A 10,000-nucleotide genomic window follows, 5' to 3' on the forward strand; every position below is an offset into this window, starting at 1 on the left:
ACTCCTCGATATTTGTCATTTCGCAGTCTGTGTTTATGACGAGGAACAAGGTCACGAGAGGCGGAGGGAATGTAATCTGACCGCATTCTTTGTTACATTATCAGGATCTTCATCTCAATAACAGAGCAGAGAGGATGAGGAGCTGGAAGCTAAAAAAAATGCTCGTAAAAATGGAACGTGGTTATTATATGGTGATGGAAGATGCTGAATGTTCATGGAAGAGACAGTGCTGGGTCTAGAATAAAAAAAAAGAATAAAAATAAAAAAATTATAACCAAAATGGCTGAACAACTTAATCAGGCTGTTGGGAGTGTGAGGTTTTGCGGTCCTGCCACGCCCAGGTAGAGGGGCTGTTTATCTTTTTGCACATACTTCTCGATAGTGGAGCATGGTGAAGACCAATCCTAGTGTGGGCAAAATACAGGGTCACGTTAAGCTCATGTGTGTAAATTCCTCAAACCCTTGTCCTACCTTATAAGCCGTCATAAGTAGGTCATGCCCCAATGCTTGACAGAATAAATACGTATTGTAAAGTAGACTTTATGTGGAACCCTAGAGCTATATTCTAGGTTTCTAGGGGTTCCTTGATCTGTAGATCATCTTCCAGTGATGGTGCCAGCCTAGTTTCAGGGCCAACACCACTTGGCCAAGCCAACAGCACGACACCACTGCTCGCCGGAATAAATACTTATTATAACCCAGCCATTCTCAACCAAGGTTCTAGAGAACCCAAGGGTACCTTTTTTTTTTTTTAGAGGTTTCTGAGGAAGTCCTTGACCCCTAGCTGATGACCCACCTCCAACCCAAATGATGGTGCCTGCCCAATTCTGGGGCCAGTGTCATTTGGTAGAGCCAACAGATCAACGCCATTGCTTGCTAGAATAAATACATATTGTAACCCAGCCATTCTCAACCAGGGTTCTATGGAACACTAGGGCTCCTTTAGAGGTTATTGGGGAGGGTCCTTAACCTATAGCTGGTAGACTTCCAATCAAAATGTGCCTTAACTATTTGGCAGAGCCAATGGGATGACAACTGCTTGCCAGGGAAAAAAAAAAAACGAATTGTATCTCAGCCAGTCTCAACCCAGGTTCAATAGAACTATATAGCGTGTCCTCCATAGGTTGCCAGGGGTTCCTTGGGCTGTTGCCAATTGACATCCCTTCCAAAGTTGCTTGCTTGCTTCTGGGACTACCGCCACTTGGCAGAGCCAATAGCATTACACCTCTGGCTGCCGGAATATGTATGTTTTCTATCAAGGTCATTCTCAACCAGGGTTCTGTGGAACTCTAGGGTTCTTTCAGAGGTTGCTAGGGGTTCCTTGACCTTTTAGCTAATAAGACCTCCAATCTGATGGTGTGTTCTTAGTTCTGGAGCCAACACCACTTGGAAGAGCCACCCAACATTACACCAATTGGTGTTTTTCCTCCTGGTAGCATTCTGACAACCACCTAGTTCTAGTTACGTAATCCCATCCTTGGTGTCAGGAAGCCTGCATAGGTGCTCTAAATTCTTCTGTTTAGGTGCAGGGCTCAAGTCCTGCGGGAACGGAGTTCCTGTACTTTTTCTACAAGAGGAACTCCGTTCCCGTTAGCAGCCGTGTCCTGCAAGACTTTGAAGTATGTGAGTTATGTGGGAGGTGCTACACCACCAGCCGCCGACACAGCTCACAATAGTAAGTGCTGCACACCTGACCATTCAGGCCATTGCCAGTAGGGGGGCCCCATGACAGCTTCCGATTCGATCTACCTGTCAATCACAGCTAGCTGACGGGTAGATCAGGTCCCTGCTGCTAAGAGATTGTATTTAGTCAGACCTCTCGTGATGCTCCTCCCCGCCGGCCCCTCCTGATTTCCTTTCTCCTCATCTCTCCCCCCCCCCCCCCAGTCTCCTGCATACTTGCTCTGTGTGTCCCGCTGAATCCCCCCCTCCTCTATCTTCAGTGCCATATGATGAGACCCCAGAGGAGGAGCACAGCTATTCTGCTCACAGGACATGCAGGGAGAGAGGTGAGCTGAGGGAGGAACATCAGTTTGGGGTGGTAAGCTGGGCACAATACCTGGCAAAGTTTAATGCCAGGAGGGAAGTTTATGTGGAAATATATGAAGGGTTGGAATAGCAGCGAGTGTGTGTTGGAGCCCCTGCAGAGTTTGTAGCCCCCCCAAGCTAACATACATCTCCTAAGCAGGAACACATCACTATCTCCCCAACATTCTGTCCAGATAATGTGCACTTCATTTATGACCTTTCCGTTTAACCCTGTGTTATCCAAACTCTGTTCAATGAAAAGTGTAAACTCACCACATAAACACTCTATATACAAAATAACATTCCCAATAAAGATCAGAACATGGTGTTCACATTACATGGAAGCACAATGGAATGAATGCTGATTATTCAGAGAATTACCGGATTTATGTTTATTGAGGATTGTTTTTTTTTTTTTTTTTTTTTATGTACTAACAGTTAAAGAGGGATTCTACCAAAAAAAAAAAAAAAAAAAATATTAAAAGCCAGCAGCTATAAATGCTACAGCTGCTGACCTTTAATAAATGGACACTCACCTGTCCCGGGTTCCAGCGATGCCGGCAGCCGAGGCCGATCGATCTCTCGGCTGCTGCCATCACCATTCTAGGTGAGGGAATCAGGAAGTGAAGCGAATCGGCTTCACTTCCCGGTTCCCTACTGCGCATGCGCGAGTCGCGCAGCGCAATAGGAATTGTCCGCGCTGTCTCTGGGACCCATGTGTGTCCCAGCAGACAGCGCGGCAGGACAGGAAATGACATAGACTCCCATGGGAGTCTATGCCCGGAAGTGGGAGGTGCTACACCAGCAGCCACCGACACAGCTCGCAATAGTAAGTGCCGCACACCTGACCATTCAGGCATTGCCAGTAGGGGGCCCCATGACAGCTTCCGCTTCGATCTACCTGTCAATCACAGCTAGCTGACGGGTAGATCAGGTCCCTGCTGCTAAGAGATTGTATTTAGTCAGACCTCTCGTGATGCGCTCCTCCCCGCCGGCCCCTCCTGATTTTCCGTCTCCTCCTCTTTGACAGGTATCTGCACCCCCCCCCCCCCCTGTAAGGTGCCAATTGTGACACCGGAGGGGGGGGGGGGTTCTGATCAGCGGAAGTTCCACTTTAGGGTGGAACCCCGCTTTAAGCTTCATACACACAATATGAAAATTGGATGAAAAATACCACTTTTGAAGCGTTTGTGCGTATGAGCGTACCATTTTTAATTTTTTAATTTTTTTTTTTTGGTGGGGGGAGGGGGATCTTGGGCGGGAGTTCCCCAGGATTTGACCCCTGAGCAGGTGTGAATTGTTGACGACAGATACTGGGGTAGAGGTGTTAAAACGGTAATAAACGTCAGACAGGTGGTATTAAAGACCTCCACTCCTGTTCAATGATGGTTCCGATATGATCTAGATGGCTTCTTGAGCCATTTGTCTTCGCTGTCCTAAATGTGCCCCTCACTATCCCTGAAATGATGTCCCTTTTCCTTAAAGTGTAGGAGGACTGCTGAGCCTTAACCCATAGAGTTTGCCTTCCTATGTTGGACTGTTTACTTGTTGAGAGGGATTTCTTGCAGATCTTTATAATAGTTACTACCCTATATGACGGTTGTGCTTGGTTGTTGGGTCTTTAGGAAGCCTCTGTCTTGCTGTGTCCCAGTGTATTACTGGGCTTGGAGGAACCCAGGGATTAGATGTTTGTTAAAGAACCCTCATCGTTTTCCAACACTCCCAGCTACATACGGGGTGAATATATTACTCCGTGTTCTGCTTCTCCCCTCTGCCCGATGGGCCAGTGCTTTTGCTTGCCCTTGGGGATGGTTTATGAAAACTTCAGCCTGGGTAGCCACCAACTTTAAGGCCTCATGCACATTGGACATTTTTGGAGGTTTTTTACAGCAGCTGTTTTTGGCTTCATACGTTTTTTTTTTTTTTTCTAAAGTCAATAAATTCCCCATCTTGTCATTTTACAGTATCTCACAAAAGTAAGTACACCCCTCACATTTCTGTTAATATTTTCTCCTATCTTTTCATGTGACAACACTGAAGAAATGACACTTGTCTACAATGTAAAGTAGTGAGTGTACAGCTTGTATAACAGTGTAAATTTCCTGTCCCCTCAAAATAACTCAACACACAGCCATTAATGTCTAAACCGCTGGCAACAAAAGTCAGCACACCCTAAGTGAAAATCTCCAAATTGGGTCCCAAAGTGTCAATATTTTGTGTGGCCGCCATTATTTTCCAGCACTGCCTTCACCCTCTTGGGCATGGAGGTCACCAGAGCTTCACCGGTTGTCACTGGAGTCCTCTTCCCCTCCCCCATGATGACATCACAGAGCTGGTGGATGTTGGAGACCTTGAGCTCCTCCACCTTCCGTTTGAGGATCCCCCACAGATGCTCAATAGGGTTTAGGTCTGGAGACACACTTGGCCAGTCCATCACCTTTACCCTCAGCTTCTTTAGCAAGGCAGTGGTGGTGTTGGAGGTGTGTTTGGGGTGGTTATCATGTTGGAATACTGCCCTGCGGTCCAGTCTCTGAAGGGAGGGCATCATGCTCTGCTTCAGTATGTCACAGTACATGTTGGCATTCATGGTCCCCTCAATGATCTGTAGCTCCCCAGTGTCACTTTTGTGAGATACTGTATGTATCCATGCACACGTTTTTGTTATCAGCAGTTTTTGGCTGGGGCATTTTTTCCTTTAAAAAAAAAAAAAACTAGGGGGTTCTGAGAGCAGCTGTAAAAACGCTCTAGTGCTGATAAATGCTCAAACATGGCTCACCAGCCTTTTTTTTAATTTTATTTTTAATTTGTTTTTTTTATCCATTGGTGCCTTTACAACCACTTTTTAAGGGTTTGTTATATTTATTTTTGGTTAGGGGGTTAGATCATTTTACAGATTATATATTTTATGATTGTTTTTTTTAATATGTATCTATTCAATTATATTTATTTTTATAATAAATTATTGCATTTGAGCAAAAAAAGTGCAAAAAAAAAAAAAAAAAAAGCACCATTCTGCCCAAATCGAGCTACAAAACGCTCCGGTGTGAATGGGGCCTCCAAAGTTCTCCTGAGATGTCTTTTAGACTTTTTGTTATTATCTCTGCTATTCTCTCAGCTCGGTGAGTTCTAATAATCCCCAGTTTGGTGTTTGGGAGTTCAAAATGCAGGTACTGGTCCGGGTGGGTTTCCTGTTGACCACAATGTCCTGGTCACCCCAATCCCTCCCCCCCCCCCCCCCGCCTTCCTTGACACGTAAAACACAATCCTAAAATTATAATAAAAAAAAAAAAATGATAGACATTTCATTCTCTGACTGCTGTCGGTAGGCCCCACCAGTGCTCTGTACAAAGGTTTCCTGTCTTTGTGCTCTTTGAGCTCGGCAGGATTCTGGTGTTTCTGATGTGGGAATGTGAATTGTGTTTGTTATCCGGAAGTCGGTGAAGTGTGTACCTGGTGTACCCGCTTGTGTGCAAACTTGTTGACATTCATCACTGGCTGAGCCTTTATATTGATCTTCATTTACTCCCAACAAATCTCTTAATTGCTCGTTTAGGATCTAGGCTAGAGGAACAATATGGGCTCATTCACACTAGTGCTTGCGGGCGATAAAACCTGCGGTTAAGCCTCCCCCCCCCCCCCCACTGTTATCCCCTTTAGCTGCTGAAGCAGTACCTGAAGGTGTAGGCAAGCTTCAGCCAAGACAGGAATTGGACCCCTTGTCTGCACCCAACAAACCTGACCCATTGAAGTTAATGGGGACCCTCGAGCAATGCTGCGCGTTAATCCAAGGAGGTGATTCGGTGGCTTTTCACCGCCGGTCTCTGAAGGGCAATTAGAATGCAGAACACTCGTCAAAAACCGAAGCAAGTACTATTCTTAATTCCTTTATCTGGGGCTCTGGTAGGCATAAATTGGCATGGAACGTACTAAAGAATCCTACCAACATGGGAGGAGCTGCACTCCCCGATTTCCATGCATACTACACATCGCTGCCCAGCTCTCTCACTTTTTTCACCTACATAAAATGGACGCTGCCAGATACCAAGCACTGCTATGTGGCATGCCTCATAGTCGCACCCACTCCCCCCCTTCAGGTTCTGTTTCGGGGGAAGGGGCCCGATGGGAGGGCGCGGAGACGTGCCCCTTTGCTGCTTCAGCATAGACGGATATGGGGAATTGCGCAGAAAATGCTAGGGGCGGATTGGGGTACATTCCCACACTCCCCTATGGTTTAATTCTCAGTTGGAGGAGCTTGGGGGATTGCCGGGGGCGGGTCTGTGGGCCTCCAGGGGGGTGGTGTACCTGTATCAGGTCGCCACCCCGTTGGGGGTACGTAGCTTCCAGGCGCTGCGGGGTGAGTTTGAGCTTCCTCGGTGCATGGCCTTTTATTATGCTCAGCTATCCCATGCCCTCCGGGCCCAATTTGTGGGAGGATTCCCGGATCCCCAAGAACTGTCAGTAGTGGGTGTGATAATTGGGGAGGAGCCCACGAAGTTAATTTCCACCCTATACGACTATCTTAGGAGACGGACGGTAGCCAGACTGGCGGAGGCGGCGAGATATCGGTGGGAGGAAGACGTGGGTCCGCTTGAGGGTGAGGCATGGGAGGAGATCTTAGATGGGGTCAAGTTCGTTTCCCCCAGAATAACGGACAGACTGACTCAACTGTACATCATACACAAATCATATCTTACCCCGGCCAGAATTCGCAAATACAAACCCTCCCTGGAACCAGGGTGTCCGCACTGTGGATGTCTCCCGAGCACTTTCTATCATCTGGTGTGGTCATGCCCAGACGTTCAGACCTTTTGGCTACAGGTGGTTCAATTTCTCCACGATCACATGGGCTCCCCCCTTCAGGTGGACCCCAAGGCTTGTCTTTTAGGCCTTGAGCTGGGCGTCCCGGCGGGCCCATCAGATGCTGCTTTTGTTCAGGAAACCTTATTTTGTGCTCGGAAATTGCTTGCCAGGCTATGGATGCGACCGGAGACTCCGTCGTTTAGAGATTGGGTAGCGGAGGTTAACCTAACTTTGCCATTGAAGAAAGTTATCTATGCACATAGGGGCTGCCCAACTAAATTCAATAAGATCTGGGATCGTTGGCTCAGTGACCCGGACACTTGTGTAGGCTAGCCATACTGTAATATCCTGATTTTCCCGGATGACCCGTACTAATGTATAATAGTGGTTTCTTCCCTCCCTTTTTGTAATACAGTCTTCGTGATTTCTTGCTGTGTTTACTGATATGATGCTCATAGACTTGACCTGTGTGTTTTTCTCCTTTTTGGCTATGGAGCTACTTCTGCCTGTTACTGCTCTTAGTTACCGCATGTACTTACAAATGCAACTTGTTACTGTACCATGTACCAATAAACTTGTTTTGTTGAAAAAAAAAAAAACCGAAGCAAGTGTGAAAGAGCTCTTAGCCCCTGTACACACGGTCGGAGATATTGCCAACCAAATCCGTCGGATTTTGCCCGTCGGATTTAGTCCGACGGATTATGTCCGAAACTGTTGCATATACACGGTTTGGCCAAGTTGGCGAAAAATCTGATCTTTCAGAAGGTGATGACGTAATTTCCTTACGATGGGACTACGTTCAGGCTAGTAGCCAATAGCTTTGATGTAGGAATTTGATCTGAGCATGCGTGGCACTTGGTCCGATCAAAATTCTCTACACATGATCGGATTAGGTCCGACTGGCCCAGTTGGTCGGGAAATATTTCCAACATGTTGGAAAATTGGTTCGGACGGAATCAGTCCGATGCATACCACACACAGTCGGATTATCTGACGACATGGTCCGATAAGACGCATTCCGACAGATTCTCCGACCGTGTGTACAAGGGCTAAGAGATGCTTTACTTACCAGATTCTCTGCTGCTCCCCACTGCTGGCCCAGTCCCCGCAACACCTTCCCATCCACACGCTAGCGATCCTTACTACTTAAGCCAGAAGAACCTTTACAATTTTCAGGTTTGGGGGAACTCGAAGACTGATTCATTGGTGGCCACTGGGAAGAACTGCCACACTTAACAGAAATCTAAAAGATCATTGGTGTCATCCCTCTGGCTTTTCCAAGTGGCATTCGCCCTAGAACTATACAGGAACCATCAGATGGGGGGTCAACCAGCCACAGGAGTCCCTACCAGGCACCAGCACACTAATGTTTCACAGAATCTTGGTTGAGAATGGCTGGTTAGGTATTTATTCTGGCAAGCAATGTGGCCTTGACATTGGCTTTGCTAACAGGCATTGGCTCCAGAACTAGGCAGACCTCATCAGATGGGGGGGTCAATCGGCCACAGCTCAATGAAACCCTAGTAACCTCAAGAAGAACCCTAGAGTTCCAAGGAACCGTTGTTGAGAATGGATGGGTACAAGAAGTATTTTGGCTAGCAGTAATGCCATGCTGTTGGTACTGCCAAGTGGCATTGGCTCTGGAACTGGGCAGGCACTATCCAATTGGAAGCCAACCAGCTCCAACTCAAGGAACCCCTAAAAACCTCTAGAAGAACCCTAGATTTCCAAATGAACCCTGATTGAGAATGGCTGGGTTACAATAAGAATTCTGGCTAGCAGTAATGATGTTCTGTTGGCACTACCAAGTGGCATTGGCCCCAGAAATCAACAGGGACCATTAGATGGTAGGTCGACCAGCCACAGCTCAGGGAACCTCCTAGAAGAACCCTTGCCGAGAAAGGCTGGGTTACAATAAGTATTCTGGTTAGCAGTAATGACATGCTGTTGTCTCTGGAACTGGATAGGCACCATCTGATGGGAGATCAAGGAACCCCTGAAAACATCTAGAAGAACCCTAGAGGTCCAAGGATCCCTGGTTGAGAATGGTTGGGTTACAATAAAGTTTTTCTGGCAAGCAGTAATGACATGCTGTTCTGCCAAGTGACATTGGCTCTGGAACTGGGCAGGCACCGTCGGATGGGAGATCAACCAGCCCGAACTCAAGGAACCCCTAAAAACCTTTAGAAGAACCCTAGAGTTCCAAGGAACCCTGGTTGAGAATGGTTGGGTTACCAGAAGTTTTTCTGGCAAGCAGTAATGACCTGCTGTTTGTTCTGCCAAGTGACGTTGGCTCTGGAACTGGGCGGGCACTGTTGGATGGGAGATCAACCAGTCCCAACTCAAGGAACCCATAGTAACCTCAGAACCTTTAAGGTTCCAAGGAACCCTGGTTGAGAATGGAGGAGTTACAATAGCTAGCATTAACACCTGCTTTTGGCTCTGCCAAGTGGCATTGGCCCCCAGAAGTGGGCAGGCACCATCAGATGGAATGAGAGCCATAGAACATTGATTGGTTGAGTTGTAATTTGCATCTACTTCAAGGTGGACCTTTCAGCATGTTTTCGAGTCCGGATAAACAGATTTGGTCCAATAAACCACAACAGAAGATTAGCTCTGTTGGTGCCATAATGCGGGGGAAGGGAATCCCCCCCAACCTGTATGCGGCTTTATGTTGGAGTATAATGAGGGGACAATACGAGACTTCTGGTGCTCCAGACCTACAATGGGAGGGGGAGGGGCGCAGTGCATGAGCAATTGTCATAGCAAGGCAAAGGTTGGAAGGGGAGGGGATAAATGTCAACATACCAAGAGGATTTCTATTTGCATGAGGATTCCATTAATAAGCAGAACTGGTTCTACAACAAGCTCATTATCACCATGAAAAACCACGAGAGTGTGAAGCACCCCCGACCTTCCTGACGGGTTCTCTTTTCTTTGCTGAATATGATGTCAATGTAACGTTCCCAGGTATGCATTACCCTCCCCCCTCCCCCACAGAGATGACAGTCCTCCACTGGCAACGCCTTCAGAAGGGCGGCACTATCTTTGCTCAGGCATCATCTGGGGGTCTTCATTTACTTCCTGGACTGAGATGCCGGTTCAGAGACGACCCAATCATGTAAAACCCGAGCAGTTCTTGGCTTCTCTGACACACATCAGCCCCCTGCTG

General features: G+C 47.3%; 1 protein-coding gene across 1 annotated transcript in view; it reads left to right on the forward strand.

Annotated features, from left to right (window-relative positions):
• The first annotated feature begins 9,668 nt into the window (after positions 1-9,668).
• Positions 9,669-10,000, forward strand: part of ZDHHC9 (zDHHC palmitoyltransferase 9) — a 63,787-nt gene continuing 63,455 nt past the window's right edge. The window contains exon 1 of the mRNA XM_077485355.1: positions 9,669-9,798. The gene's annotated coding sequence lies outside the window, so the exon portion shown is untranslated. The remainder of the gene's footprint in view (positions 9,799-10,000) is intronic.

Source organism: Lithobates pipiens, unplaced genomic scaffold (assembly GCF_037356315.1).
Source record: "Lithobates pipiens isolate NorthernLeopardFrog02 unplaced genomic scaffold, aLitPip1_a1.2 Scaffold_1, whole genome shotgun sequence".
NCBI lineage: Eukaryota > Metazoa > Chordata > Amphibia > Anura > Ranidae > Lithobates > Lithobates pipiens.